The following is an 8,614-nucleotide window of genomic DNA, read 5'->3' as shown; positions in this document are numbered from 1 at the left end:
CCTATTTAATAAGGCTATTTAATAAGCCTAAGTTGCTGAAATAAGTCTATTTAATAAGCGTAAGTTGCTGAAATAAGGCTATTTAATAAGTCTAAGTTGCTGAAATAAACCTATTTAATAAGCCTAAGTTGCAGAAATAAGCATATTTCATAAGCCTATTTAATGAGCCTAAGGTGCTGAAATGTCTATTTAATAAGTCGATTTAATAAGCCTAAGTTGCTGAAATAAGCCTATTTAATGAGGCTATTTAATAAGCCTAATTTACTGAAATAAGCCTATTTAATAATCCGAAGTTTCTGAACTAAGCCTATTTAAAAAGGTCTATTTAATAAGTCTAAGTTGCTGAAATAAACCTATTTAAAAATGCTATTTAATACGCCTACGTTGCTGAAATAAACCTGATTAATAAGGCTATTTAATAAGCATAAGTTGCTGAAATAAGCCTATTTAATAAGCCTACGTTGCTGAACTAAGCCTATATAAAAAGGTCTATTTAATAAGTCTAAGTTGATGAAATAAACCCATTTAAAAATGCTATTTAATAAGCCTAAATTGCTGAAATAAACCTGTTTAATAAGGCTATTTAATAAGCATAAGTTGCTGAAATAAGCCTTTTTAATAAGCCTAAGTTGCTGAAATAAGCCTATTTAATAAGGCTATTTAATAAGTCTAAGTTGCAGAAATAAACCTATTTTATAATGCTATTTAATACGCCTAAGTTGCTGAAATAAGCATATTTTATAAGCCTAAGTTGCTAAAATAAGCCTATTTAATAAGCCTAAGTTGCTGAAATAAGGCTATTTAATAAGTCTAATTGCTGAAATAAGCCTATTTAATAAGCCTAAGTTGCTGAAATAAGTATATTTAATAAGCATAAGTTGCTGAAATAAGCCTATTAATAAGTCTAAGTTGCTGAAATAAGGCTATTTAATAAGTCTAAGTTGCTGAAATAAGCCTATTTAATCAGCGTAAGTTGCTGAAATAAGCCTATTTAATAGGCCCAAGTTGCTGAAATAAGCCTATTTAATAAGGCTATTTAATAAACCTAAGTTGCTGAAATAAGTCTATTTAATAAGCGTAAGTTGCTGAAATAAGGATAATTAATAAGTCTAAGTTGCTGAAATAAGCCTATTTAATAAGCCTAAGTTGCTGAAATAAGCCTATTTAATAAGCCTAAGTTGCTGAAATAAGCCTATTTAATAGGCCTATCTAATAAGTCTAAGTTGCAGAAATAAGCATATTTCATAAGCCTATTTAATGAGCCTAAGTTGCTGAAATGTCTATTTAATAAGTCGATTTAATAAGCCTAAGTTGCTGAAATAAGCCTATTTAATGAGGCTATTTAATAAGCCTAAGTTACTGAAATAAGCCTATTTTATAATTCTAAGTTTCTGAACTAAGCTTATTTAAAAAGGTCTATTTAATAAGTCTAAGTAGCTGAAATAAACCCATTTAAAAATGCTATTTAATACGCCTAAGTTGCTGAAATAAACCTGATTAATAAGGCTATTTAATAAGCATAAGTTGCTGAAATAAGCCTATTTAATAAGCCTAAGTTGCTGAAATAAGCCTATTTAATAAGACTATTTAATGAGCCTAAGTTGCTGAAATAAGACTATTTAATAAGCCTAAGTTTCTGAACTAAGCCTATTTAAAAAGGTATATTTAATAAGCCTAAATTGCTGAAATAAACCTGTTTGATAAGGCTATTTAATAAGCATAAGTTGCTGAAATAAGCCTATTTAATAAGCCTAAGTTGCTGAAATAAGCCTATTTAATAAGGCTATTTAATAAGTCTAAGTTGCAGAAATAAACCTATTTTATAATGCTATTTAATACGCCTAAGTTGCTGAAATAAGCATATTTAATAAGCCTAAGTTGCTAAAATAAGCCTATTTAATAGGCCTATCTAATAAGTCTAAGTTGCAGAAATAAGCATATTTCATAAGCCTATTTAATGAGCCTAAGTTGCTGAAATGTCTATTTAATAAGTCGATTTAATAAGTCTAAGTTGCTAAAATAAGCCTATTTAATAAGGCTATTTAATAAGCCTAAGTTGCTGAAATAAGCCAATTTAATAAGGCTATTTAATGAGCCTAAGTTGCTGAAATAAGCCTATTTAATAAGCCGAAGTTTCTGAACTAAGCCTATTTAAAAAGGTATATTTAATAAGTCTAAGTTGCTGAAATAAACCTATTTAAAAATGCTATTTAATAAGCCTAAGTTGCTGAAATAAACCTGTTTAATAAGGCTATTTAATAAGCGTAAGTTGCTGAAATAAGCCTATTTAATAAGCCTAAGTTGCTGAAATAAGCCTATTTAATAAGGCTATTTAATAAGTCTAAGTTGCTGAAATAAACCTATTTAAAAAGCCTAAGTTGCTAAAATAAGCCTATTTAATGAGGCTATTTAATAAGTCTATTTAATAAGCCTATTTAATACGCCTATTTAATAAGCCTATTTAATAAGCCTATTTATTGAGCCTATTTAATAAGCCTATTTAATAAGCCTATTTAATAAGCCTATTTATTGAGCCTATTTAATAAGCCTATTTATTGAGCCTATTTAATAAGCCTATTTATTGAGCCTATTTCATATGCCTATGTAATATGTCTATTTAATAAGCTATTTAATGAGCCTATTTAATAAGCCTATTTAATAAGCCTATTTAATAAGCCTATTTATTGAGCCTATTTAATAAGTCTATTTAATAAGCCTATTTAATAAGCCTATTTATTGAGCCTATTTAATAAGCCTATTTAATAAACTATTTAGTATGCCTATTTAGTATGCCTATTTAATAAGCCTATTTAATAAGCCTATTTAATAAGCCTATTTATTGAGCCTATTTAATAAGTCTATTTAATAAGCCTATTTAATAAGTATTTAATGAGCCTATTTAATAAGTCTATTTAATAAGCCTATTTAATAGGCCTATTTAATAAGTCTAAGTTGCTGAATAAGCCAATTTAATAAGTCTAAGTTGCTGAAATAAGGCTATTTAATAAGCCTAATTTGCTGAAATAAGCCTATTTAATAAGCCTAAGTTGCTGAAATAAGGCTATTTAATAAGTCTAACTTGCTGAAATAAGCCTACTTAATAAGCCTAAGTTGCTGAAATAAGTATATTTAATAAGCATAAGTTGCTGAAATAAGCCTATTTAATAAGTCTAAGTTGCTGAAATAAGGCTATTTAATAAGTCTAAGTTGCTGAAATAAGCCTATTTAATCAGCGTAAGTTGCTGAAATAAGCCTATTTAATAGGCCCAAGTTGCTGAAATAAGCCTATTTAATAAGGCTATTTAATAAGCCTAAGTTGCTGAAATAAGTCTATTTAATAAGCGTAAGTTGCTGAAATAAGGCTATTTAATAAGTCTAAGTTGCTGAAATAAACCTATTTAATAAGCCTAAGTTGCAGAAATAAGCATATTTCATAAGCCTATTTAATGAGCCTAAGGTGCTGAAATGTCTATTTAATAAGTCGATTTAATAAGCCTAAGTTGCTGAAACAAGCCTATTTAATGAGGCTATTTAATAAGCCTAATTTACTGAAATAAGCCTATTTAATAATCCGAAGTTTCTGAACTAAGCCTATTTAAAAAGGTCTATTTAATAAGTCTAAGTTGCTGAAATAAACCTATTTAAAAATGCTATTTAATACGCCTAAGTTGCTGAAATAAACCTGATTAATAAGGCTATTTAATAAGCATAAGTTGCTGAAATAAGCCTATTTAATAAGCCTACGTTGCTGAACTAAGCCTATATAAAAAGGTCTATTTAATAAGTCTAAGTTGATGAAATAAACCCATTTAAAAATGCTATTTAATAAGCCTAAATTGCTGAAATAAACCTGTTTAATAAGGCTATTTAATAAGCATAAGTTGCTGAAATAAGCCTATTTAATAAGCCTAAGTTGCTGAAATAAGCCTATTTAATAAGGCTATTTAATAAGTCTAAGTTGCAGAAATAAACCTATTTTATAATGCTATTTAATACGCCTAAGTTGCTGAAATAAGCATATTTTATAAGCCTAAGTTGCTAAAATAAGCCTATTTAATAGGCCTATCTAATAAGTCTAAGTTGCAGAAATAAGCATATTTCATAAGCCTATTTAATGAGCCTAAGTTGCTGAAATGTCTATTTAATAAGTCGATTTAATAAGTCTAAGTTGCTAAAATAAGCCTATTTAATAAGGCTATTTAATAAGCCTAAGTTGCTGAAATAAGCCTATTTAATAAGGCTATTTAATGAGCCTAAGTTGCTGAAATAAGCCTATTTAATAAGCCGAAGTTTCTGAACTAAGCCTATTTAAAAAGGTATATTTAATAAGTCTAAGTTGCTGAAATAAACCTATTTAAAATGCTATTTAATAAGCCTAAGTTGCTGAAATAAACCTGTTTAATAAGGCTATTTAATAAGCGTAAGTTGCTGTAATAAGCCTATTTAATAAGCCTAAGTTGCTGAAATAAGCCTATTTAATAAGGCTATTTAATAAGTCTAAGTTGCTGAAATAAACCTATTTAAAAAGCCTAAGTTGCTAAAATAAGCCTATTTAATGAGGCTATTTAATAAGTCTATTTAATAAGCCTATTTAATACGCCTATTTAATAAGTCTATTTAATAAGCCTATTAATAAGCCTATTTAATAAGCCTATTTAATAAGCCTATTTATTGAGCCTATTTAATAAGCCTATTTAATAAGCCTATTTATTGAGCCTATTTAATAGGTGTATTTAATAAGCCTATTTAATGAGCCCAATTAATAAGTATTTAATGAGCCTATTTAATCAGTCTATTTAATAAACCTATTTAATAGGCCTATTTAATAAGTCTAAGTTGCTGAAAGAAACCTTTTTAATAAGTCTAAGTTGCTGAAATAAGCCGATTTAATAAGCCTAAGTTGCTGAAATAAGCCTATTTAATAAGGCTATTTAATAAGCCTAAGTTGCTGAATAAGCCTATTTAATAAGTCTAAGTTGCTGAAATAAGGCTATTTAATAAGCCTAAGTTGCTGAAATAAGGCTATTTATTAAGTCTAAGTTGCTGAAATAAGCCTATTTAATAAGCCTAAGTTGCTAAAATAAGCCTATTTAATGAGGCTATTTAATAAGTCTATTTAATAAGCCAATTTAATAAGCCTATTTAATAAGCCTATTTAATAAGCCTCATTAATATGTCTATTTAATAAGTCTATTTAATAAGCCTATTTAATAAATATTTAATGAGCCTATTTAATAAGCCTATTTATTGAGCCTATTTAATAAGCCTATTTATTAAGCAAATTTAATAAGCCTATTTAATTAGCCTATTTAATAAGTCTATTTAATAAGTCTATTTAATAAGTCTATTTAATAAGCCTATTTAATAAGTCTATTTAATAAGCCTATTTAATAAGCCTATTTAATAAGGCTATTTAACAAGCCTATTTAATACGCCTATTTAATAAACCTATTTAATCAGTATTTAATGAGCCTATTTAATAAGTCTTTTTAATAAGCCTTTTTAAAAAGCCTATTTAATAAGTCTATTTAATAAGCCTATTTAATAAGTATTTAATGAGCGTATTTAATAAGCCTATTTATTGAGCCTATTTAATAAGCATATTTATTAAGCCTATTTAATAAGCCTATTTAATAAGCCTATTTAATATGTCTATTTAATAAGCCTATTTAATAAGCCTAAGTTGCTGAAATAAGCCTATTTAATACGGCTATTTAATAAGCCTAAGTTGCTGAATAAGCCTATTTAATAAGTCTAAGTTGCTGAAATAAGGCTATTTAATAAGCCTAAGTTGCTGAAATAAGCCTATTTAATAAGCCTAAGTTGCTGAAATAAGGCTATTTAATAAGTTTAAGTTGCTGAAATAAGCCTATTTAATAAGCGTAAGTTGCTGAAATAAGGCTATTTAATAAGTCTAAGTTGCTGAAATAAACCTATTTAATAAGCCTAAGTTGCAGAAATAAGCATATTTCATAAGCCTATTTAATGAGCCTAAGGTGCTGAAATGTCTATTTAATAAGTCGATTTAATAAGCCTAAGTTGCTGAAATAAGCCTATTTAATGAGGCTATTTAATAAGCCTAATTTACTGAAATAAGCCTATTTAATAATCCGAAGTTTCTGAACTAAGCCTATTTAAAAAGGTCTATTTAATAAGTCTAAGTTGCTGAAATAAACCTATTTAAAAATGCTATTTAATACGCCTAAGTTGCTGAAATAAACCTGATTAATAAGGCTATTTAATAAGCATAAGTTGCTGAAATAAGCCTATTTAATAAGCCTACGTTGCTGAACTAAGCCTATATAAAAAGGTCTATTTAATAAGTCTAAGTTGATGAAATAAACCCATTTAAAAATGCTATTTAATAAGCCTAAATTGCTGAAATAAACCTGTTTAATAAGGCTATTTAATAAGCATAAGTTGCTGAAATAAGCCTATTTAATAAGCCTAAGTTGCTGAAATAAGCCTATTTAATAAGGCTATTTAATAAGTCTAAGTTGCAGAAATAAACCCATTTTATAATGCTATTTAATACGCCTAAGTTGCTGAAATAAGCATATTTTATAAGCCTAAGTTGCTAAAATAAGCCTATTTAATAAGCCTAAGTTGCTGAAATAAGGCTATTTAATAAGTCTAATTGCTGAAATAAGCCTATTTAATAAGCCTAAGTTGCTGAAATAAGTATATTTAATAAGCATAAGTTGCTGAAATAAGCCTATTAATAAGTCTAATTGCTGAAATAAGGCTATTTAATAAGTCTAAGTTGCTGAAATAAGCCTATTTAATCAGCGTAAGTTGCTGAAATAAGCCTATTTAATAGGCCCAAGTTGATGAAATAAGCCTATTTAATAAGGCTATTTAATAAACCTAAGTTGCTGAAATAAGTCTATTTAATAAGCGTAAGTTGCTGAAATAAGGATAATTAATAAGTCTAAGTTGCTGAAATAAGCCTATTTAATAAGCCTAAGTTGCTGAAATAAGCCTATTTAATAAGCCTAAGTTGCTGAAATAAGCCTATTTAATAGGCCTATCTAATAAGTCTAAGTTGCAGAAATAAGCATATTTCATAAGCCTATTTAATGAGCCTAAGTTGCTGAAATGTCTATTTAATAAGTCGATTTAATAAGCCTAAGTTGCTGAAATAAGCCTATTTAATGAGGCTATTTAATAAGCCTAAGTTACTGAAATAAGCCTATTTAATAATTCTAAGTTTCTGAACTAAGCTTATTTAAAAAGGTCTATTTAATAAGTCTAAGTAGCTGAAATAAACCCATTTAAAAATGCTATTTAATACGCCTAAGTTGCTGAAATAAACCTGATTAATAAGGCTATTTAATAAGCATAAGTTGCTGAAATAAGCCTATTTAATAAGCCTAAGTTGCTGAAATAAGCCTATTTAATAAGGCTATTTAATGAGCCTAAGTTGCTGAAATAAGACTATTTAATAAGCCTAAGTTTCTGAACTAAGCCTATTTAAAAAGGTATATTTAATAAGCCTAAATTGCTGAAATAAACCTGTTTAATAAGGCTATTTAATAAGCATAAGTTGCTGAAATAAGCCTATTTAATAAGCCTAAGTTGCTGAAATAAGCCTATTTAATAAGGCTATTTAATAAGTCTAAGTTGCAGAAATAAACCTATTTTATAATGCTATTTAATACGCCTAAGTTGCTGAAATAAGCATATTTAATAAGCCTAAGTTGCTAAAATAAGCCTATTTAATAGGCCTATCTAATAAGTCTAAGTTGCAGAAATAAGCATATTTCATAAGCCTATTTAATGAGCCTAAGTTGCTGAAATGTCTATTTAATAAGTCGATTTAATAAGTCTAAGTTGCTAAAATAAGCCTATTTAATAAGGCTATTTAATAAGCCTAAGTTGCTGAAATAAGCCAATTTAATAAGGCTATTTAATGAGCCTAAGTTGCTGAAATAAGCCTATTTAATAAGCCGAAGTTTCTGAACTAAGCCTATTTAAAAAGGTATATTTAATAAGTCTAAGTTGCTGAAATAAACCTATTTAAAAATGCTATTTAATAAGCCTAAGTTGCTGAAATAAACCTGTTTAATAAGGCTATTTAATAAGCGTAAGTTGCTGAAATAAGCCTATTTAATAAGCCTAAGTTGCTGAAATAAGCCTATTTAATAAGGCTATTTAATAAGTCTAAGTTGCTGAAATAAACCTATTTAAAAAGCCTAAGTTGCTAAAATATGCCTATTTAATGAGGCTATTTAATAAGTCTATTTAATAAGCCTATTTAATACGCCTATTTAATAAGCCTATTTAATAAGCCTATTTATTGAGCCTATTTAATAAGCCTATTTAATAAGCCTATTTAATAAGCCTATTTATTGAGCCTATTTAATAAGCCTATTTATTGAGCCTATTTAATAAGCCTATTTATTGAGCCTATTTCATATGCCTATGTAATATGTCTATTTAATAAGCTATTTAATGAGCCTATTTAATAAGCCTATTTAATAAGCCTATTTAATAAGCCTATTTATTGAGCCTATTTAATAAGTCTATTTAATAAGCCTATTTATTGAGCCTATTTAATAAGCCTATTTAATAAACTATTTAGTATGCCTATTTAGTATGCCTATTTAATAAG

The sequence above is a fragment of the Petromyzon marinus genome, unplaced genomic scaffold (assembly GCF_048934315.1).
Source record: "Petromyzon marinus isolate PM22_M1 ecotype Great Lakes invasive population unplaced genomic scaffold, UKy_Petmar_22M1.pri1.0 PM_G_Scaffold_42, whole genome shotgun sequence".
Classification (NCBI taxonomy): domain Eukaryota; kingdom Metazoa; phylum Chordata; class Hyperoartia; order Petromyzontiformes; family Petromyzontidae; genus Petromyzon; species Petromyzon marinus.
The sequence above is the reverse complement of the archived record's forward strand: the minus strand, read 5'-3'. Positions refer to the sequence as shown.